Genomic DNA, 25,134 nt, shown 5'->3' with positions numbered 1-25,134 from the left:
ACGTCCTGCCAGTCCCTTCTGGCTTTCAGAGTTTCTGCTGAAAGATCAGCTGTTAACCTTATGGGGATTCCCTTGTATGTTATTTGTTGTTTTTCCCTTGCTGCTTTTAATATGTTTTCTTTGTATTTAATTTTTGACAGTTTGATTAATATGTGTCTTTGTATATTTCTCCTTGGATTTATCCTGTATGGGACTCTCTGTGCTTCCTGGACTTGATTAACTATTTCCTTTCCCATATTAGGGAAGTTTTCAACTATAATCTCTTCAAATATTTTCTCAGTCCTTTTCTTTTTCTCTTCTTCTTCTGGAACCCCTATAATTCGAATGTTGGTGCATTTAATATTGTCCCAGAGGTCTCTGAGATTTTCCCAGTTCCTTTCATTCTTCTTTCTTTATTCTGCTCTGCAGTAGTATTTCAACTATTTTACCTTCCAGGACACTTCTCTGTTCTTCTGTCTCAGTTATTCTGCTATTGATCCCATCTAGAGTATTTTTAATTTCATTTTTTGTGTTGTTCATCATTGTTTGTTTCACCTTTAGTTCTTCTAGGTCCTTGTTAATTGTTTCTTGTATTTTGTCTATTTTCTTTCCAAGATTTTGGATCATCTTTACTATCATTATTCTGAATTCTTTTTCAGGTAGACTGCCTATTTCCTATTCATTTGTTAGGTCTGGTGCATTTTTATCTTGCTCCTTCATCTGCTGTGTGTTTTTCTGTCTTCTCATTTTGCTTATCTTACTGTGTTTGCAGTCTCCTTTTTGCAGGCTGCAGGTTCATAGTTCCCCTTGTTTTTGTTGTCTGTCCCCAGTGGCTAAGGTTGGTTCAGTGGGTTGTGTAGGCTTCCTGGTGGAGGAGACTAGTGTCTATGTTCTGGTGGATGAGGCTGGATCTTGTCTTTCTAGTGTACAGGTCCACGTCTGGTGGTGTGTTTTGGGGTGTCTGTGGACTTACTATGATTTTAGGCAGCCTTTCTGTTAGTGGGTAGTTTTGTGTTCCTGTCTTCGTAGTTGTTTGGCACAGGGTGTCCAGCACTGTAGGTTGCTGGTCGTTGAGTGAAGCTGGGTGCTGGTGTTGAGATGGAGATCTCTGGAAGATTTTCCCCGTTTGATATTATGTGGAGCTGGGAGGTTTCTTGTGGACCAGTGTCCTGAAGTTGGCTCTCCCACCTCAGAAGCACAGCACAGAATCCTGTCTGCTGCATCAAGAGCCTTTCATCCACACAGCTTAGAATAAAAGGGAGAAAAAGTAGAAAGAAAGAATTAGTAGAAGAAGAAAGAAAGGAGGGAGGGAGGGAGGGAGGGAGGGAGGAGTGGAGGGAGGAAGGGAGGAAGGAGGGAAGGAAGGAAAAAAGAAGATAAAGTAAAATAAAATAAAGTAAGATACAATATAATAACATTATTAAAATAAAAAAAAATTAAGAGAAGAAAAGTTTAAAAAAAAACAAAAAACGGATGGGTAGAACCCAAGGCAAATGGTGGAAGCAAAGCTGCACAGACAAAATCTCACACAGAAGCATACAAATACACACTCACAAAAAGAGGAAAAGGCGAAAAAATCATAAATCTTGCTCTCAAAGTCCACCTCCTTAATTTGAGATGATTCGTTGTCTATTCATGTATTCCACAGATGCAGGGTACATCAAGTTGATTGTGGAGCTTTAATCCGCTGCTTCTGAGGCTGCTGCGAGAGATTTCCCTTTCTCTTCTTTGTTCTCACAGCTCCCAGGGGCTCAGCTTTGGATTTGGGCCCGCCTCTGCATGTAGGTCGCTGGAGGGCGTCTGTTGTTCACTCAGACAGGACGGGGTTAAAGGAGCTGATGATTCGAGGGCTCTGGCTCACTCAGACCTGGGGGAGGGAAGGGTACGGAGTGCGGGGTGAGCCTGCAGCGGCAGAGGAAAGCGTGACGTTGCAACAGCCTGAGGCGCGCCATGCGTACTCCTGGGCGAGTTGTCCCTGGATCCTGGGATCCTGGCAGTGGCGGGCTGCATAGGCTCCCCAGAAAGGGGGTGTGGATAGTGACCTGTGCTCGCACACAGGCTTCTTGGTGGCGGCAGCAGCAGCCTTAGCATCTCATGCCTGTCTCTGTGGTCCGTGCTTTTAGCTGCGGCTCACGCCCATCTCTGGAGCTCCTTTAAGCAGTGCTCTTAATCCCCTCTCTTCACGCACCAGGAAACAAAGAGGGAAGAAAAAGTCTCTTGCCTCTCTGGCAAGTCCAGACTTTTCCCTGGCATGTGTTCACATATCCCTACCTGTTCTTTAAAAGGTCAGACGGCTGTGATCTCAGTCTTCAGTTTCCTTGGGAACAGATAAACATACTAGCAGTGAGAATAACAGTACTTGGGAAGCCAGCTTATCTTTCAACCTCATTCATGGCCTCTTTATTTTTACCTTTTTGGTTGATCTTATCACCACTGTCCACAACTTGTAGAGACAATTTTATCTTTCTTGATATAACAATGATTATATTCAATAATAATACCCCTGTTATGTAAAAAACCTCTCTATTTTGAGTGCAACTTTCTGTTAAAATAACATTATATTTTTATTTGTTTATTATTTTTATCAATAGTCCATAATTTTAGTGGCCTGAACCATCCATATTATCAATAATATTATTTTCTGGGACTTGAATGGAGGTATCAGAATTCGTGAAGTCTGATGTGGGTTCTTCATTTGAGGAGATGATTGAAAATGATGTTCTTGTAGTTCTAGAATATGTAACGGTCACCTAATAATGTATAGGTATGCAATGAAAGGAAGTACTGCTGTTTCTGTGAGAGACTGCATACTGAGCAAATCTTCAGCCAGGAGAATTGAAGCAAAGGAGAAACTCTAAACCCATGGATGTCATGGGAAGCACCTCAGGCACCAGCAGATAAGCCTGCTGGGTTCAGAATTGATTTGTAGGTAGGCTTACCCATAGGCAAGTTGACATATGAAAAATGGATATATAAAAATTACTGAGTGAGGAAAGCAAACGTCTATATCAACAAAGATAAGGAAACATCAAAGCAATGCTTAGTAGCCAAAAACTATACCCATAAATGTAAACCATTTTGATTTCAGATAAATTTATTTTCCCAAGACAAATTTATCTCTGTTATGCTATATGAATATGTGTAAACTTGAACTTCATATTTGAAATTGAAAGAGCTACACATAATAGTCTTTTCCACAAAACAAATATTGGGAAACCATTTACTGCCATTATGTATAGATTTACCTTAGTAACCTTTGTTCTGACACTGGAAATAATGGGATATATTTTTGCTTCAGGATGGAGATAAGTCTAAATAAGTGGTTAACATTTCAATGAAAACATATCCTAATAATGCTATACTATCTGTGGAACACTACTACTAACTTTCTAAGATATTAGAGCCGTATCTGATTGGCAGCTTCCACCATAAACACATGGGATCTGGTGAAAAAGAGGGCTTAGTTTGAATCCTGGCTACCCTTGTTGACAGGGGCTTGTCTGACTTTAGAAAACTATTTAATTCAATAAGCCTAAAATACTTTGTTATGGGCTGAGTTGTTCTCTCCTCCCTGCTTTGAAATGAATGTGTTGAAGTCCTAACCCTCGGCACCTCAGAATGTAACTGTCTTTTCAGATGGAGTCTTTAAAGAGGTGCTAAAGTTAAAATGATGTCATTGGAGTGGGTTCTAATCCAATCTGACTAATATCCTCATAAGAAGAGATTTGAATAAGACACACAAAGTAAGAACATGTGAGGAAACAGGGAGGAGAAGGTGGCATCTATGGCCAAAGAGAAAGACCTCAGAAGGACCCAACTCTGATGACACCTTCAACTAAGAATTATAGTCTCTAGAACTGTGAGAAAACATTTCTGTTGTTTAAGTCACCTGGTTTGTTATGACAGCCCTAGCCGACCAGGGTCTATCTATCCTACTAGAAATGTGGAAAAGTAAAACTATCTATATCAGGGGTATTCTGATGAATAAATAAGTTATTACTGCTCACTGATACTTTATTTGCACCCCAAATTCCATAGTTCTGGTACTCACATTATACCTCTCTCATCACCACTTACACGATGGTTGGCCTGAGATATTGCTCTGTTTCTCACTGAATGCAACATTGTGTGGCTCCAAATGGTCCCTCTGCCCTTGGTGGGTGTAAGCTGACATGGTGCATGGCTATCATTGTGTGCAGCACAGTGTCTAGAACCAAAGTCTCATTGTTTAGAAAAATTCCTGTATCTAGAGTATCTCTAGTTATAACATGATCATTCAACTCCAGACATAAAATCTGTAGCTGTGCATAATCTACAAAATCCTGAAAAAATAAGGGTAAAAAAAGTTTTCTGTGTAAAATAATATTAATAGTTCCTGGGGACCTTCAAGATGGTGGAGGAGTAAGACATAGAGATCACCTTCCTTCCCACAAATACATAAAAATACATCTACATGTGGGGCAACTCCTACAGAACACCTACTGAACACTGGCAGAAGACCTCAGACTTCCAAAAGGCAAGAAAATCCCCACATACCTGGGTAGGGCAAAAGAAAAAAGAAAAAACAAACAAACAAAAAAGAACAAAAAACAAAAGAATAAGGATGGGACCTGCACCTCTAGGAGGGAGCTGTGAAGGAGGAAATGTTTCCACACACTAAGAAGCCCCTTCACTGGTGGAGATGTGGGGTGCATTGGGGGAAAGCTTCATAGCCATAGAGGAGAACACAGCAACAGGGGGGCAGAGGGCAAAGCAGAGAGATTCCTGAACAGAAGATTGGTGCCAACCAGTATTCTTCAGCCTGAGGTGCTTGTCTGCTCACCTGCTGAGGTGGGTGGGGGCCCAAGCTGAGACTCAGGCTTCGAAGTTCAGATCCCAAGGAGAAGCTTGGGGTTGGCTGTGTGAAGAAGGCCTAAAGAGGGCTAGTGTGCCAAAGTTAACCAGGAGGGAGTCTGGGGAAAAGTCTTGACCTGACTAAGAGGCAAGAGACCATGGTTTCCGGGTGCACGAGGAGAGGGGATTTCTTCCCTGTCTGCCCACAGAAGGCAGAGCACCGCCTACGGGACCTCCAGAGATGGGTGTGAGCCACGGCTATCAGCTAGGATGCCAGAGGTGGGCGTGAAACACTAAGGCTGCTGCCTTACCTAAGGAGATAAAAGACTTCTATGCAGAAAACTATAAGAGACTGATGAAAGAAATTAAAGATGATACAAACAGGTGGAGAGATATACCATGTTCTTGGATTGGAAGAATCAACACTGTGAAAATGACTATACTACCCAAAGCAACCTACAGATCCAATGCAATTACTATCAAATTATCAACAACATTTTTCAGCGAATTAGAACAAAAAATTTCACAATTTTTATGGAAACACAAAAGACCCCAAATAACCAAAGCAACCATGAGAAAGAAAAATGGAGTTGGGGTAATCAGGCTCCCTGACTTGAGACTATACCACAAGGCAACAGTAAACATAACAGCATGGTACTGGCACAAAAACAGATATATAGATCAATGGAACAGGATAGAAAGCCCACAGATAAACCCACAGACACATGGTCACCTTATCTTTGATGAAGGAGGCAAGAATATACAATGGAGGAAACACAGCCTCTTCAATAAGTGGTGCTGCGAAAACGGGACAGCTACATGTAAAAGAATGAAATTAGAACACTCCCTAACACCATACACAAAAATAAACTCAAAATGGATTAACGAGCTAAATGTAAGGCCAGACACTATCAAACTCTAAGAGGAAAACATAGGTTGAACACTCTATGACATAAATCACAAAAAGATCCTTTTTGACCCACCTCCTAGAAAAATGGAAATGAAAACAAAAATAAACAAATGGGACCTAATGAAACTTAAAAGCTTTTGCACAACAAAGGAAACCATAAACAAGACAAAAAGGCAACCCTCAGAATGGGAGAAAATATTTGCAAAGAAGCAACTGACAAAGGATTAATCTCCAAAATATACAAGCAGCTCATGCAGCTCAATAGCAAAAAAAACCAAACAATCCAATCCAAAAATGGGCAGAGGACCGAAATAGACATTTCTCTAAAGAAGATATACAGATTGCCAACAAAATCATAAAAGGATGTTCAACATCACTAATCATTAGAGAAATGCCAATCAAAACTACAATGGGGTATGAACTCACACTGGTCAGAATGACCATCATCAAAGTCTACAAACAATAAATGCTGGAGAGGGTGTGGACAAAAAGTAAACATCTTGCACTGCTGGTGGGAATGTAAATTGATACAGCCCCTATGGAGTTCCTTAAAATCTAAAAATAGAACTACCGTATGATCCAGCAATCCCACTACTGGACATATACCCTGAGAGAACCATAGTTCAAAAAGACTCATGTACCAAAATGTTCATTGCAGCTCTATTGACAATAACCAGGACATGGAAGCAATTTAAGTGTCCATCAACAGATGAATGGATAAAGAAGATGTGGCTCATAGATACAATGGAATATTACTCAGCCATAAAATGAAACAACATTGAGTTATTTGTAGTGAGGTGGATGTACCTAGAGACTGTGATACAGAGTGAAGAAAGTCAGAAAGGGGAAAACAAATACCATATGCTAACACATATATATGGAATCTAAAAAAAAAAAAAAGATTCTGACGAACTTAGGGACAGGACAGGAATAAAGACGCAGATGTAGAGAATCGACTTGAGGACATTGGGAAGGGGAAGTGGAAGCTGGGACGAAGTGAGAGAGTGTCATGGACATATATACACTACCAAATGTGAAAAAAATAGCTAGTGGGAAGCAGCCACATAGCACAGGGAGGTCAGTTTGGTGCTTTGTGTCCACCTAGAGAGGTGTGATAGGGAGGGTGGGAGGGAGACAGAATAGGAAAGAGATATGATGATATCGTTTGGTTGCTCTCCTCTTTTTTAAATTTTTTAATTTATTTTATTAACTTTTATATTTTTATTTTTTATTGCATTTTATTATTTTGTCCTTTTTTTTCTTCCTTTTCTTCTGAGCTGTGTGGCTGACAGTGTTTTAGTGCTCTACACGGGTGTCAGGCCTGAGCCTCCAAGGTAGGAAAGCCAAATCCAGGACACTGGACCACAAAAGACCTCCCAGTGCCATGTAATATCAATTGGCAAGAGCTCTTCCAAGATCTCTGTCTCAGCACTAAGACTGAGCTCCACCCAATAGCCAGAAAATTCCAGTGTTGGATGCCCCATGCCAAACAACTAGCAAGACAGGAAAACAACCTCACCCATTAGCAGAGAGGCTGCCTAAAATCATAATAAGGTCACAGACGCCACAAAACACACCACCAGATGTGGTCCTGCCCACCAGAAACACAAGATCCAGCCTCACCCACCAGAACACAGGCAGCAGTCCCCTCTAGCAGGAAGCCTACACAACCCACTGAACAAACCTTAGCCACTGGTGCCAGACACCAAAAACAATGGGAACTCTGAACCTGCAGCCTGCAAAAGAAGACCCTAAACACAGTAAGTTAAGCAAAATGAGAAGAGAGAGAAACACACAGCAGATGAAGGAGCAAGGTAAAAACCCACCAGACCAAACAAATGAAGAGGAAATTGGCAGTCTACCTGAAAAAGAATTCAGAGTAATGATAGTAAAGATGATCCAAACTCTTGGGAATAGAATGGAGAAAATACAAGAAATGCTTAACAAGGATCTCGAAGAATTAAAGAGCAAACAGACATTGATGAACAACACAATAAATGAAATTAAAAATTCCCTAGAAGGAATCAATAGCAGAATAACTGAGACAGAAGAACAGATAAGTGACCTAGAAGATAAAATATTAGAAATAACTGCTGCAGAACAGAATAAAAAGAATTGAGGATAGTCTTAGAGAATTCTGGGACCCCATTAAATGTACCAACATTCGAATTATAGAGGTCCCAGAAGACGAAAAGGAAAGGGTCTGAGAAAATATTTGAAGAGATTATAATTGAAAACATCAAAAATGTGGGGAAGGAAATAGTCAATAAAGTCCACAAGGCTCAGATAATGCCATATAGGATAAATCCAAGGAGAAACACACCAAGAAACATATTAACAAAACTATCAAAAATTAAATATAAAGAAAAAATAGTAAAAGCAGCAGACAAAAGCAACAAATACAGAATACACTTTCTTCTCAAGTGTGCATGAACATTCTCCAGGATAGATCATGTCTGGGCCACAAATCAAGCCTCAGTAAATTTAAGAAAATTGAAATTGTATCAAGTATCTTTTCTGACCACAATGCTATGAGACTAGATATCAATTACAGGAAAAAATACTGGAAACACATGGGAGCTAAACAGTATGCTACTAAATAACCACCCAGATACCAAAACCAGACAAAGATACTACAAAAAAAAAAAAAAAAGGAAAGAAAATTTCAGACCAATGATGAATATAGATGTAAAAATCCTCAACAAAATACTAGCAAACAGAATCCAACAACATATTAAAAGGATCATACACCAAGATCAAGTGGGGTTTATCCCAGGAATGCAAGGATTCTTCAATTTACACAAATAAATCAAAGTGATACACCATATTAACAAACTGAAAGACAAAATATATATGATCATCTCAATATATGTAGAAAAACCTTTCAACAAAATTCAACACCCATTTATGATAAAAACTCTCCAAAAAGTAGTCATAGAGGGAACCTACCTCAACATAATAAGACCATATATGACAAACCCACAGTCAACATCGTTTTCAATGGTGATAAATTGAAACCATTTCCACTAAGAGCAAGAGCAAGACAAGGTTGCCCACTCTCACCACTATTATTCAACACAGTTTTGGAAGTTTTAGCCATGGCAATCAAAGAAGAAAAAGAAATAAAAGGAATCCAAATCAGAAAAGAACTAAAACTGTCACTGTTTGCTGATGACATGATACTATACATAACGAATCCTAAAGATGCTACCAGAAAACTACTAGAGCTAATCAATGAATTCGGTAAAGTAGCAGGATACAAAATTAATGCACAGACAGAAATCTCTTGCATTCCTATACACTTATGATGAAAAATCTGAAAGATAAATTAAGGAAAAAATCCCATTTACCATTGCAACAAAAAGAATAAAATACCTAGGAATAAACCTACCTAAGGAGACAAAAGACCTGTATGCAGATAACTATGACACTGATGAAAGAAATTAAAGATGATACAAACAGATGAAGGGATATACCATGTTCCTGGATTGGAAGAATCAACACTGTGAAAAGACTATCCTACCCAAAGCAATCTACAGATTCAGTGCAATCCCTATCAAACTACTCATGGCATTTTTCACAGAACTAGAACAAAGAAATTCACAATTTGTATGGAAACACAAAAGACCCTGAATAGCAAAAGCAAACTAGAGAAAGAAAAATGGAGCTGGAAGAATCAGGCTCCCAGATTCAGACTAAACTACAAAGCTCCAGTAATCAAGACAGTATGGTACTGGCAGGAAAACAGAAATATAGATCAATGGAACAGGATAAAAAGTCCAGAGATTAAACCACACACATATAGTCACCTTTTCTTTGATAAATGTGGCAAGAATATACAATGGAGAAAAGACAGCTTCCTCAATAAGTGGTGCTGGGAAAACTGAACAGCTACATGTAGAAGAATGAAACTAGAACACTTCTTAACACCATACACAAAAATAAACTCAAAATGGATTAAAGACCTAAATGTAAGTCCAGACACTATAAAACTCTTAGAGGAAAACATAGGCAGAACACTCTATGACATGAATCACTGCAAGATTCTTTTTGATCCACCTCCTAGGGAAATGGAAATAAAAACAAAAATAAACAAATATGATCTAATGAAACTTAAAAGCATTTGCACAGCAAAGGAAACTCTAAACAAGACTAAAAAACAACCCTCAGAATGGGAGAAAATATTTTCAAACAAAGCAACTGACAAAGGATTAATCCCCAAAATATACAAGCAACACCAAAATATACAAGCAACACATGCAGCTGAATAGCAAAAAAACAAACAACCCAATCCAAAAATGGGCAGAAGACCTAAATAGACATTTATTCAGTGAAGATATAAAGATTGCCAAAAAACACATGAAAGGTTGCTCAACATCACTAATCATTAGAGAAATGCAAATCAAAAGCACAATGAAGTATCATCTCACACCAGTCAGGATGCCCATCATCAAAAAATCTACAAACAATAAATGCTGGAGAGGGTATGGAGAAAAGAAAACTCTCTTGCACTGTTGGTGGGAATGTAAATTAATACAACCACTATGGAGAACAGTATGGAGGTTCCTTAAAAATCTAAAAATAGAACTACCATATGACCCAATAATTCCACTACTGGGCATATACCCTGAGAAAAGCATAATTCAAAAAGAGACGTGTACCACAATATTTATTTTAGCACTATTTACAATAGCCAGGACATGGAAGCAAGCTAAGTGTCTATCAACAGTTGAATGGATAAAGAAGATGTGGCACATATATTCAATGGAATATTACTCAGACATAGAACGAAACAAAACTGAGTTTTCTGTAGTGAGGTGGATGGTCCTAGAGTCTGTTATACAAAATGAAGTAAGTCAAAAGTAGGAAAACAAATACCGTATACTAACACATATATATGGAATCTAAAAAAAAAAAGAAAAAAAAAGGTTGTGAAGAACCTAGGGGCAGGACAGGATTAAAGACTCAGATGTAAAGAATGGACTTGAGGATACAGGGGGCAGGGAAGTGTAATCTGGGATGAAGTGAGACAGTAGCATCAATATATATACACCACCAAATGTAAAGTAGATAGCTAGTGGGAGACAGCTGCATCAAACAGGGAAATCAGGTCGGTGCCTTGTGACCACTTAGAGGGGTGGGGTAGGGAGTGTGGGAGGGAGACGTAAGTGGGAGGGCATATTGGGATATATGTATACATATAGCTGATTCACTTTGTTATACAGCAGAAAATAACACAACATTGTAAACATTGTATAACATTGTTATACTCCAACAAAGTTGTCAAAAAATATTAGTAGTTTCTAATTTAGTACAAAGCAAGATAAAAATTTGATAATATTATCTCATAAGAGATATTTTATATTAAGGATGAAGAAAGAGGAAATTACGATACTAGGATTTAAGTTAAAAAGTAATGCACCACAATGTTCGTTGCAGCACTATTTACAATAGCCAGGACATGGAAGCAACCTAAATGTTCATTGACAGATGAATGGTTAAAGAAGATGTGGCACATATATACAATGGAATATTACTTAGCCATAAAAAGTAACAAAATTGAGTTATTTGTAGTGAGGTGGGTGGACCTAGAGTCTGTCATACAGAGTGAAGTAAGTCATAAAGAGAAAAACAAATACCATATGTTAACACATACATATGGAATCTAAAAAAATAAAAATAAAATGTTTCTGATGAACCTACGGGAAGGACAGGAATAAAGAAGCAGACATAGAGAATGGACTTGAGCACACGGGGAGGGGGAACGGTAAGCTGGGCTGAAGTGAGAGAGTGGCACTGACATATATACACTACCAAATGTAAAATAGATAGCTAGTGAGAAGCAGCCACATAGCACAGGGAGAACAGCTTGGTGCTTTGTGATGACCTACAGGGGTGGGATAGGGAGGGTGAGCGGGAGATGCAAGAGGGAGGAGATATGGTGTTATATGTATATGTGTAGCTGATTCACTTTGTTATAAAGCAGAAATAGTCCCATTTTTCCTTAAAAAAAAAATCACTTGCCTGTGTGGAATTCTATGGTGCTTTATTTTTTCCTTTGTAGAAGATTTTCTTCTACTATCTTTCTAGTTTGCCGTGTTCCTGAAAAAAAAAAAAACATCTCTTTCTCTGTACATAACATGCACCCCTGCTCCAACTTTGACTGCTTTTAAGATATTCTCATTATGACTAGTTTTGAGTATGATGTTCCTAGTTGTTTTGTTTGTTTGTTTGTTTTTGCTTAGCGTTCTTTGAACTTCTCATTTCTGTGAGTTCACAGTTTTAAACTTTTTTTGAAAATAGACATTGTTCTTCAATCTTCAAATATTTTTCATCTCCACTGTTTCTTCTTTTGGGACTGCAATTACACATATGTTAAGCTGCTTGAGGTCATCCCACACTTTACTGATACAATGTCGTCATGTTAACACATCTTTTCTACAGTCTACTTTTTGTATCTCATCCATTTCATTTTTTAACCTCTAAAAATTCCAACATGAGTCTTTTTTATCTTTAAATATCTTTAAATTTCTCTACTTATGTTCAATCTTTATCTCCTTGAACATGTAATGTTATAATAATGGTTTTAAAACCATTTTCCATCAATTCTGTTATTTGTGTCATTCTGTATCTGCTTCTACTGATCAATTTTTTCATCATTCTGGATCATACTTTATGCCATTGTTAAATAACTTTATTTTTTGATCAGTTGCCAAACCTTGTAAATTTTACACTGCTGGGAGCCTTATAGACAGGATAAGACATGTCTAGTCTAGGGCTAATTTATACCAATGTTGAGACAATAAACTTCTGATTATCTTGACTTACAAATTTTCCACAGTGGTGAGGGAATATCAGAAATTTCTGTATGAGCTCTCAGATTTATTCCCTCTGTACCCATTGGGTGATTCTCTCCCCAGCTTTAGGTAGACAGCTCATGCACTGATCGTTACCAAGCTTAAGATTCACATGGGACCCTCTCTGTAGCTCTGAGGGTTTGTCACTCTGCAGCTTCCTCTAGTCTGGTACTCTCCCCTGACAACTCCAGCTGCCTCAGCTTTTGGGCTTCCAGCACCACATTTCCAATTCAGAGAGAATGCTGGTTTCTACTGAATGTCCCCTGACTACTCTCTGGCCTAAAAACTTTCTCCCAGAAGTTAGCTGGGAAGAGCATACATTTTGTTCTCGCATCTCAAGGATCACTGTTCTAAGTTGCTTAATGTCCAATGTCTGAAAAACCATTATTGATATATTTTCTCTGTGTTTTTAGTTAGTTCAAGAGATATTTTTATTGAACACTGAATCTAGGTTAGGAGTTTTTCCTTTCTGGAATTTAAATATATTATTCATTTTTTTCTTGTTTGCAACATTTCTTTTGTGACGTTATCTGTCAATATAATTGTGATTTCATTTAAGATCATATGCCCTTTTCAAGGCTTTCCTCTTTGTCTTTTATTTTTCAGCAGCTTTGATATATGTCCCTAGTGAGGCTTTCTTCATCTTTATGCTATCCTGGGTTGACCTACCTTCTTGAAACTTTGGGCTGATATATTTCACCAGTTTTGGAAACTTCTTAAGCATTGCCTACATTTTTTCTATAATTTTTCTGTGTATCTGATTTTTTAAAAAACTTCATTAGCTAAAGTACTTCATACTAATTTTATGTTTTTCAAAATCATAGTCTGTGTAGACAGCCTATGATTATATTTCTTTTTTTGTCTTATTTCTCTGATAATTTTTTTTCTTCTTTGCTTGTTTGTTTTGGTTAATCTTACTATAATTATTTGTATTTCATTATTCTTACTTCAAAATACAAACAGGTTGTATTGGTTTTCTTTTTTATGCTTGTTTAATCTCACATTTTTTCTCTTATATTTATTATTTAAGATTTTCTATTTTATTTTTCTTCTTATTGAGATGGACACATAGGTAATCAAGTTTTTAATAAACTTTATTTTCACAACAGTTTTATATTTACAGAATATTTGAAAAGAAAGTAAAGAGAGTTTCCCTATACCTTGCCTCCAGTTTTCCTTATTATTAACAACTTGTGTTAATGCGGTACATTTGATAAATTAAAAATTAATGTTGATACTTTAGTAACTAAAGTCCATACTCTATTCAGATTTTCTTAGTTTTTTTTTTTTTTCCACTGACATTTTTCTGTTTCAGGATAGCACATTACGTTTGGTCATTATGTCTCCTTAGGCCACTCCAGGCTCTGAAAGTTTATCAGACTTTCATTGCTTTTGATAACCTTGACAATTTGATGAATACTGGTCAGGCATCCTGTAGAATTCTTCTCAGTTGGGATTAGTCTGATATTTTCCTCATGATTATGCTGAGATTATGTGTTTTGGGGTAAAATTTCACAGAAGTGAAATACCATATTCATCACATCCTATCAAGGTTACAGATTATCAGCATGACTTACTTCAAATGATGTTAACTTTGATCACCTGTCTAAGCAAGTGTTTGTCTTATTTTTCCACTGTAAATACCCACCCACCCCTTTCCCTATGCACAGCCCATATTTAAGGAGTGGGGAGTTATGCTTCACCTCACTGAGAATGAAATATCTACATGAATTATTTGGAATTATTCTTCATGGGAGACTTTGGCCTTTTCCCTCATTTTCTTTGTTTATTCAATTATTTATTTACAGCAGGGTAGACTCGTGGATATTTTTCATATTTTTCTTAATAATCCATTGCTACTTTATTTATGTTGTTACTCAGATTATTTCAGTTTTGACCCTTTTAGTGAACTCTGTGTTCTTCTGGCATACTCCATTATTCTGTGTGTGTGCCTGTGTTCAGTACTTTCTTACTTTCTGGCACTAGAAGATGCTCCAGGCTCAGCTCTAGAATCCACCCTTTCTCCAAGGAGGCTTACTTTTACTTATTGGAGAATGGCATTAGACTCCAAGATCTAGCTGCCAGGAGTACACATTGTTACTGAGATTTCATTGCTTCTAGGTCCTCTCAGCTAACAAAGCAAGGGACTGTATGTGTGTACGATGACTCATACATGTGCACTGGTATAAATAATTCTGTATATAGCCATCTGTATCTATATTTAGCTAAATATGAACTTATACTGATGCTTCCAAATGTAAGTCATTACCGTACAGGATTTTCTAGCCTCCTTCACCTTCTTACCTTTAAACTCCCACCTCAACAGCCTTGCTCCACCATTCACCATCTTATTTACTTTGTGGTTAAGTTCCAAGATACACGTATTAGATTATCAAAATTGGATATTTAGGAATGATCTATTAATGAAAGTACAGTGTTTATATATATTTTCTTTTGCTTTACTCTTAGAGGCTCCACTCATTTTCAAAATTGTCAGTTGTTTTCCAGTTTTCTTCAATGACAGCATACTTTTCATGGTGGTCCTAGTTGAACATTGAGGTTTATATTTTTTATTATAAAAATCATGCACATTATTTTGACTTTTTCTTTACATTATATCTTGGTCAATGTCCTATTTATTTTTCATAATTGTTTTAAAGTATCCAGTGTTATGGATGAACATTTATATGTATATGATATAAATATGTAATGTTTTCTCTGTAATTTTAATTGTTTGATATATATTCAGTTGTATTTTGCATTAAAATTGTATACAGAAGTGAGCATCCCTATCTGGAAGAAACATTCTTAAAAGTGAAGTCAGTAGATCAAATTTACTTGTAATATTATGATACATAGTATCAAATTATTTTCTAAAGGACATTATATTGATTTACACTAATGCATGGTGAATGAGACTGCCAATATCCATATGACTTACACTAATGCATAGTGAATGAGACTGCTAATATCCATATGCTGTGGCTGAGAACTGCATAAGCTCTTCTAAGATTTTTTCCCCAAATTTATAAGCATATTGCTATTATGAAATTTGTATCTAATTATGACCATGTCGATATTTGAATATTACTGAATTTCTAATTTTTATAAATTTCTCCAATTATCTTTTAAAATTATTGTTTGACAAGAGCAATTTTTATAGATTTGAAATGAGACCACTGTCATATTCAAAATCCCCACATAGATTGAAGCTCTTTCTGGATTATCTGTTATAGTCCACTGATCTTTTAATCTGTGCTTATGTTAGCAATAAAGGATTAATCAGTATATCTTACTAATATTCTGTAATGACTCGGTAGGCCTACTCTGCTACCATAAGATATTTTAATGAAATGACTTCTACTTATGTTACTATATTAAAGTTATACAGTAATATAGACTATTACACATGAATTTAGATCTCAATCAAAACAACACCACTGAAAACTGACAGTAAAATAATTAAGAGATAAATTGTAGTAAGTTTTAGATGATTTTACAAAAAGTTTAAAAACATTTTAAATTTTCAGACTTTTCTATATTGAGCATATATTACTATTAAGTTGGAATAAGCAAAACCTTATTAAAAATAAATAAAAGTCTATGAAATTGAGTATAGACAAATTTCTATAGTCATTTTATTACCTTTAACTTTTAATTTTTCATATTACTTTTGCATAGAACACCACTTTTTGAGAATTTTATATTTTAAACTATCTTGTGATCTATGATACATAAAGTATCACATTTAATTTGATATATTGGCTGTTTTCAGCTTAAGTTAGAAATCTTGAAACATGCTACCTAATAACTTAAACTTTTATAAAACTTTTATTCACTTGTTAAGTTTGGGCCAAGAATTCTTTCTTCCCATGTTGTTTATGTTTCACTGATGAAAGAAAATACATGAAACATTTGATGCTAATTTAAAGTTGACCTCTAGGAGGAAAGTTTGGGTTGCTAGTAATTCAATCAATGGGTTGCCCAGTTAATCAGACAAAATTAATTTATAGTCTTTGAAGCAGAAAGAAATTCAGAGCTATAGAAGCCAGTCTCTTCTATAATTATGCACTTTCATTGCACTGTAGGACTCACAATCAATAGGTAGTCACATCTAATTAGCATCCCAAATTTACAGAGTGTGCTATCTGAATTTCAGCTTTCTCAGTAAATGAGATTGCTACTTAGATTTGGAAAATGTGTGAAATTAGCCTGTCTTAACCAAAGTACTTCATTCAAAACAAAATTTTCAATTCAACAAATAGGTATTTTATAATATTCAGATACTCTACTAGATGTTCCAGGACATTCGAATGAATATAAATAATAGCTTACCCTCCCATTCCACTCCCCAACACCATTCCAGACATTGTTCTTAGTTCTTTATATATATATATATATATATATATATATATATATATCTCCAAGTATATATATATCCATGTAGATCAGCTTTTGTAATCTAGCCCCACAGGTGCTGCACCTCATCTTCTCCAATGAACTTGTCCTCGTCCTTGCCTTGGCCACTCATTCAAATGGTTACACTTTTCCACCTTCGGAGTTTATCATTACCTATTCAAGTACCCCAGAATAGCATTTGAAAAATTCCGCTCTCCTACTGACTCCTGTCTTTTCATATCACTTTCTCATGTACTGCATCTCCAATGAAAGTTTAGCACTAAATAGCTTCTAATGACTTGATTCTACATTTGTAATTCCTACCCCCTTTATCCTTGCACTTCCCTATTTATCCAGTTTAAAATCAATGGTCAATCATTATACCACTTCCTGTGCCTACATAGGTAGTCCAAGACTAGCTTTATATCTAGATAGGGCAATAAAAACTCTCTGATTAAATTAATATCTTTGACAACCCCATCCCTTACACCCTGGTAGCTATTGTGATGAAAGATACATTTGTAATCATGCTGAAAGAGATCTTTTTAAATTCACAATCACTGTGCTGAATTGAGTCCTTGAATCAGTCCAGCAATCCTGCTCTATTTCCCTATTCTGTTCCTTCCCCAGCACTTCAGATCTTGCCTGTTTACATTTAACCTACAACACAGCTTTCCCCCATTCATGCTTTCAATTCTTGATCTTACAATTTACTTCTCCGAGATAACTGGTGCACCCTCTACCTTCCTACATGTGTGCCTAATTTCTCTCCTGTTATTATGATTATTGTTATTGGAACATTCTTTGTTCCTGTTAAGACTGAAGTCTCAGGTGGGCTTTTGGTCTTGCTCTATGCTTGCCCCTTTCAATCTATTCTCAACACAGAAGTCAGAGGAGTCCTGTTAACAAGGAAACCAGATCATGCTGTTACCACACATTATTGATGAATGGATAAAAGAGATTGTAGTTTATTCTGCAATTATTTATTGTCCCTTAAACACTAATTGTTTCATTACCAGTGACCCTGTACAATTCATTTCAATTGTTCACTACCATGAATATATCCTGTGTCTTATGCACCACAACTTTTCTACTTCTGAAATAAAAACTATATCCCTAAATCTTATCACAGCATTCTTTATATATATATATATATTCTTCATATATATATATTCTTCATATATACATTATAAGTTTATATTTTATATATAAAAATAAATATGTATATTTTAAATACATATACATTACTAGTATATATAACTCCTTTATTTTTATTTTCCAGTCATATATTATCAAGGAAATTTGCAACATTTGATTCTTCATCTTTTCCTGTAACTTGAGGTTTTTGGTCATATCTCTGCTGAGTGCTGACAAAACTTCAATTCTCATGGACCTGACAGACTTTATTTCTCAAGCCAGGCTACTGAGTTTTCTTGGAGAATTTCACTCAAAAGCCCCACTTTATGCTATTGTAAATTCGTGATGACAGTTTCATATAGGCCACCCTGTCACTCAGTGACCTTTATTTAGCAAGTCATTTCTCTCCCTCATTGTTCACACACGTCTTCTTTATTGCTCACATTCAAACATTCCCTCTTCACTTTTAGCGAATGAACATAATTTCTCTGCACTGAAAATAGACTCTTTATGCAAAATTTTGCAAAACTACACTATCACCTGCAAGCTCATATTTAAATACCACCTTCTCCCGTTACAGGTAGAGGTGTCTCTTATGTAAGGTTAATACTTTCTTTTACTACTTGGATCTAATTCCTTCCCAATTTTGCCAGAACTATGGCCTCTGTGGCATGGCACTTCTGGTGAAAACTTTCATTCTCCTTGTGCTGCTCCTTCTTAGGCTTCTTTGAGCACCATGTCCTCAGTCTGTCCCTTAATGATCAGTGGTTCCTCCAGTCTCTGCCTCATGCTCTCCTACTTTCTCCTTAGTTTTCTCCTTAAGCAGCTTCTCCCATGTCCCTACCTTCAATTACCACCTATAGATACATATCTCCCATGCATTTCTCTAGTCATTCTCTCCATGGAACCCCTGATCTATATATTACAGCTACTTTTTAGACTTCATACTTGGATGAGCCACATCCACCATAACCTGTCCCAAACTGACCGGCCTTCTCCTTAAAATCTACTCTTCTGATTCCTATTGTAATAAATGACTTCACCATCTACAAGTTTGCCCAATTAACAACAGGGGTATGAACTTTAACTCTCTCCTCTCATTTTCCATATCCAAATAACAAGCTCTGCAATTTATACCTCCTAAATTTGAATATAATTTTGACATCCATCCACTTTATTCACTCCCGACTAACTCTTCCTTAGATCAGACTCTTCCGTCTCTCACCTAACTTCCTTCAACACACTCATCACTAGTCTTGTGGCTTCAAGTATTTTTTCCCTCATTCTGGCACTGGTTCCTAATGCATCCAGCGTGGTCTATCTTTTTTTTTTTTTTTTCTTTGCAGTACGCGGGCCTCTCATTGCTGTGACCTCTCCCGTTGTGGAGCACAAGCTCTGGACGCACAGGCTCAGCGGGCATGGCTCATGGGCCCAGCCGCTCCACGGCATGTGGGATCTTTCCGGACTGGGGAACGAACCCATTTCCCCTGTATCGGCAGGCAGACTCCCAACCACTGCACCACCAAGGAAGCCCCAGAGTGGTCTATCTTTAACCAAAAGATGAAGCCATCACTTTTAAAACACTGTAATGATCTCTTCAATCTGCAAGTCAAATCTAAACTTGACACAGTTGGCAATGGTCTACGTGACCCAGCTTCTGTTTATCTTATAGACTCTGACTCACCATTGTTTCCTTTGCACACTATTCCCAGCTACAACTATCAATTTAGGCCTTAAGTTTATCATATTGTCATTTTTCTTTGGAATTTATTATATACTTTATATCTGCCTAAAATATGTCTACCCCTCCTTCTACTCCTTCTCAGCAATCCCTGTTCACAGCTGTACATCTTTACCTGGTGACACTCAGGTATATGTGGATTAGAGTCTCTTGTCCTGTGCTTCCCTAATACTCAGTATCTCCTCTCCCCATTTTTATACTTGTTTTGTTTGAAGAATTGTCTGAAGATGACAATATTGCCATCTCTCTGAGAGCAGGAGCAATGCCTCTTTTATATATCATGTTTATCTTTGCATACTGACAAAAAGGAGACACTCAATAATTATTAGTAGGATGAATTAGCTGATCTTTTTGTCATCTAATATATATAAAACATGTTAATCTTAAGATATGTAACTCTACTTAAATATTTAAATAGCTTTCACAAGAAAAATAAATTAAATTTATTGTATGGTTCTACAGTGCAGAATCAGGGTTAGAAAGCAAAATTTATAAAGAAGAATAATTCACTTGAATTCACTGAAGTACTTTCCTGATGGTCAGAAATGTTTCAAAATAGAAAGTCTGAGCTCAGAGGAGAGTAAGCCCCCAAATCAAAGGATGGATTATGACAGTGGAGGAATAATGTAGAAGCAAATCTTTTACGTATTCAGTCTCACCAGGATTTCACAAAGTTGTGCTGCATTATGAATGGTTTGGAGGCACTAAAAAAGGTTTAGAATGATTTATATATTGTTATTCCAACCCTGCAGTTGGTTTTGACAAATGCAACAGTATGATCTTAGTTTGTACAGAAGAAGAAAAGGTGCCACTTTATTTGTTGGTTTACATTAATAGTGGTGCCCCAAAGCCTCGGACTATGATGGTATTATTGAGAATAGGGACAATTGTGTAATTAAGCCTGTACTAAAACATCTCCCAAACATTCATAATTGAATCGTGATCTCCATGCTCTGGAGATTATTTCTGAGGAGAGTGTTTTCACTTTTCCAAGGCAATGGAGGATGTACATCTAGAGGCAAGATAAGCTTCATAGGTTGCTGTCAATGCAGTCGCACAGGGACCCAGGCTGAGAGGGCCCCATGCTTAGGGTTTGAATGTTCTGTGACTGTTGACTTGAAATTTTAATGATTTATCTTTGAATTTGTGGGTTGTTTTAAAATACAGCAGGTTCTTATTAGTTATCCGTTTAATACATATTAGTGTATATATGTCAATCCCATGCATTTGCATCTTAAATCCGATAGAACAGTGGAGAATGGGGTAGAGACTCAGAGCCTCAGCTCACGTGCAGTCCCAACTCTCACTGCACCCTTACTGCCTCTGCTTCATGACCACTACTGCCATCCACCTGGAGCAGTGACCAGGAAGTCTGGAAGCATGAGGTGGGAATGGACACAGTCTGAGGTCACCGTCTGCCCCTCTGTGGGGATTTGATCTCCTGGAGGGGTTGAGGGTCATGTGTGTAGCCAATGGCATCTCTGGGCAGGTCTAGGCAACGGCCATCCCATCCTGGACTGACAGGGCCGTGGTGCATTGATGTCTCACCCATTCACGATCCAAGTACTGAGAGCTTCAGGCAGGGAGGTTGCAATGTCTTGAGGTCAGCTGTTCATCATGGGTTGGGACAGTAGACTCTTGGAATGTGGGTGTTAACTTCCTCTCTCCCAGCTTGGGTCTAGGATTTTCATTTAGCACGAGGCCTGCAAATTGCATAGCCAGCATTGTCTAGAAGCCAAATGCATATTCATTTACGTCAATGAGGGCAGGTTAATGATATGCGTTGGCGTGATTTTGTGTCCAAATGCTATTATATTTTGGCTTTAATGAAACACATTTTCATATGAATAAGTTTGGATAGACAAATGAGAATTTTGAATATGTTAAAACAAGGATACACTCTGTAAAGAAAGACAGTTAAGAATCAGAAGTGTGGGGTATTTTCATGCTTGCATTTGACAAGATAATAAATGTACAAAATATATTATTTTAATTAGTCTTTTAGCCAAACATCCTGAAGACCTTTGTGGTACTTTTACACTGTGATCCTAGGCTGTTTCTGTGCCTTGTGTTTCTTAGTGATCTTATTTCACAGGAACAGTGTCAGGTTAATTGCACCTGTGGCTTTTGCTATTTCAAGTCTCTAGAAAGTTATTCAGTTACATAAAGTAAGTAGTTATCTCCCAGGTGGCAGAACTGATATGATAAACTAGCTTCTTGAGTCTGTTTAAAAAAATTCATTTAAAAATTAACCTTTATTTGACATTGATATAGACTCTTTTTGCTTATGGGGCCAACAACATTTCATCTCTATTGCTCATACCCTCATCTGTGAGGCTTAAAAGCCATGGTATGTTTCCTATGAATGCAAATTTGTCTGGATAAGACACATTCCAGTAACTTCCTGTGAAATACTAACTGATCAAATTTCAAATGCCCAACCACTATTTTGGTCCCTTACCTCTTGGGACTAATTCATGGAAATTAACTTATAGATCAAAGTCAAATGTGCCAACTGGGCAGGACTTTTTGCTCAAATTTGCTATTCTGCTTGAAAAAAATACCTCTCCGCTTACACTTTAGCAGTCTGAGTCTAACTCCCAAGCTCAGTGGACACAACACCATAGCCTCCAAGGTAATAGATTCCCCCAGACAGAGAGCCATGTGCTGTTCTTTCTCAGAAAATACTTTCTGTTTTGAACGCTGCCTGTTATAAACAGTGAATTTCCTACAAACCAACAAATTACAAAGCTTTGTAATTTCCTACATATGCTTTTGTGAATCTCAAGGTAAGATTACATGGCACTAGGGATGAAGAAGTGGAAGTCAAATCAACGTGACCATTTTCAATACCATTCCAGTGGTTAATTTGTACACATATTTTTGCTTTCTTTCTCACAGCTTTGACTTCTGTTGAATTATCTTCCAGGAAAGAAAATACAGAAAAGGGTGATTAAAAAATTTTCCACTGAGTCTGAAGTTACAACATCTATCTGGGTAATTTGTTCTTATCCTGATAATGGAATAGTAAGCAAATGATAATAATAATAATTAATTGAGTTCAATAAAGCCTTAGCTTGATAATGGTCATAATCAACCCTGATATCCATGTAGAACCAGAGTTGCTGCTACGTAATAGGGTCTGAGAGAAGTATGCTGGAACCCAGCGTGCTCACTTGGGCATTTCTGGTGATTCCAAGCCTGACAATCATTGTGCAAATAGTATTTTTCAACCATGGCTTGATGAGAGCAAGGTAACAATATATCCTATTGATTATAAAGAAAGATCTGTTTCATCCCACTGGAAATCTGGACTGCTTGAAATGCTGAATGAATTTGAAACAGTGAGTTGATAGACCGCAGTTATAGGCTCCAGGCCTTTTTCAGCAGCAGAGACTCTATGTAATCTCATTAAATCTCCTAACATTTAAAAAGAAATCAGTGAACTACTACTTCAAAAAGTTAAGTAACAATGTAGACATAAAGAGTACAGACAGACATGAGCCCTGAAAGGAGTGGACTGACCTGCAGGCTTTTGGCTTCTTGTTCACAGTGCCTTGGTCCAGCTCTGATTTCAGTTCTAGCTGTGGTATACAGTTCCTTGAAGGTTGGATTCATGCTGACAGCCTTCTGTTCAACAGCATATTATGCATTTTTTTCCTTTTCTGCCTTAGAGTTTCCCCTGAAGACATAGTTACTCAGTTGGTTTGTGCAAAAGTAAAGCCCAGAAGGGCAGGGAATTTAACATCTCAAAGAACAGGGATAGGAGCTGGTGGGTAGATGCCCCAGCATCCCGTCTCTAGGTAGAGAACTTCAAGAAGCAACCGATAAGCTTGTCAGAGGTCTTGGTGGTATGATGACTCCATTGACTACTGCAGCAATCTCAGTGATTTATCTTTACATTATATTTTCCTCTTTTCTGTCATTTTCCTGCTTCCTGGAATCATTTCTCAAATAATCTATATGTTCCCAGTCCATATTTGAGTTTCAGGTTTCAGAGGACACTAATTACTACTCAAAATAGGTGCTTTAATTTTCTTGACTGTATACTTAACAGTGTGTGTTATGAAAATGATGTTAATTTTTGATTTTAATAAATTGCCACATATCTCAGAAAATGACACTGGGATTTTTAATATGCTTCATGTCCAGTTGGTTCTTTCATCATATATTCCTTCCTACTACTTTTCTTTCATTGTAAGAAATATCAAATCTTTTTTTGGATTGAGATGTTGTATAGCACATAAATTAATAAAAATAAATAAAATTCGTGTTGGTTCTGAAACACGTACATATTTGTTTTAAAGTGTATGTAATGACATATGTGTTTCTTTCTCCTTCCAGATTGTAAATTCCTTGAGGTTAGGGGAATAAACTATTTATTCTTTCTTCCATTAAATTGCCAGGCAATGTAATTGTTTTTAGTGTCAAATTCACTTTTGGTGCCCTCTATCCTATAAACAAAACAAAACAAAAAAACCTCTGACAAAAGTTAAGCAAGTTAAACTTGCTGAAAATTCTCACTGAAATCCAAAATAGTAAGGTTAAATATTTTGATTTAAACATTATAAATTCTTATCCAAATTCCTGGTGAAATGAAACAGTATTATATGTCCCAATTAAAAAAATAAAACAAACAAGAAATTTGGGGAAAATAGAACTGCTTTAAAATTTTCAGAGAATGGAAAATTTTGTGCAGAAATGATAAAATTCTAGAATGACAATAGTTCTAGAGTAGTTATTACTGAGAAAGCACAACAAAATGCTTGAATTTAATGCCTAATTGAGACTAAATCTTCTGCATTCTCAGGTTTTGGTCTTAGGGTAGTTAGGATGAAGCCATAAATTTAAACTTAGCTATCAAACTACTTTTATCATCCCATGATTGTGTTAGTTGCTAGAGAAAAGCAATAGCCTGGCATCTAATCACTTAGATGAAGCAGATCTAGCATACTTGGTTAAAGCAACTTAAGCTGAGCAGAGATGAAACTATGAAGAAATAAGATGACACAAAATGGATGGTTGTAATGTATATAATGGGAAAAAAAAAGACATTTTTACCATGGGCTGAGATAGTCACAAAAGAATGTATTTGAAAGAAAATAACTGAGAAGAGGTAGAAAAGATTAAAATACATTTTTTTGAAAGGAATGCAGAGCACAGGAGAAGCTAAAGAGATAATAACATGTATTTATAGTGCAGGAGACAATTTGAACTCAAGAAAATATTTGTAATGATTAATGATGGAAAATATAATTAAATAGTTATCATAAAGAAAT

The sequence above is a fragment of the Delphinus delphis genome, chromosome 9 (genome assembly GCF_949987515.2).
Source record: "Delphinus delphis chromosome 9, mDelDel1.2, whole genome shotgun sequence".
Lineage (NCBI taxonomy): Eukaryota > Metazoa > Chordata > Mammalia > Artiodactyla > Delphinidae > Delphinus > Delphinus delphis.
This window is presented reverse-complemented; position numbering follows the sequence as displayed.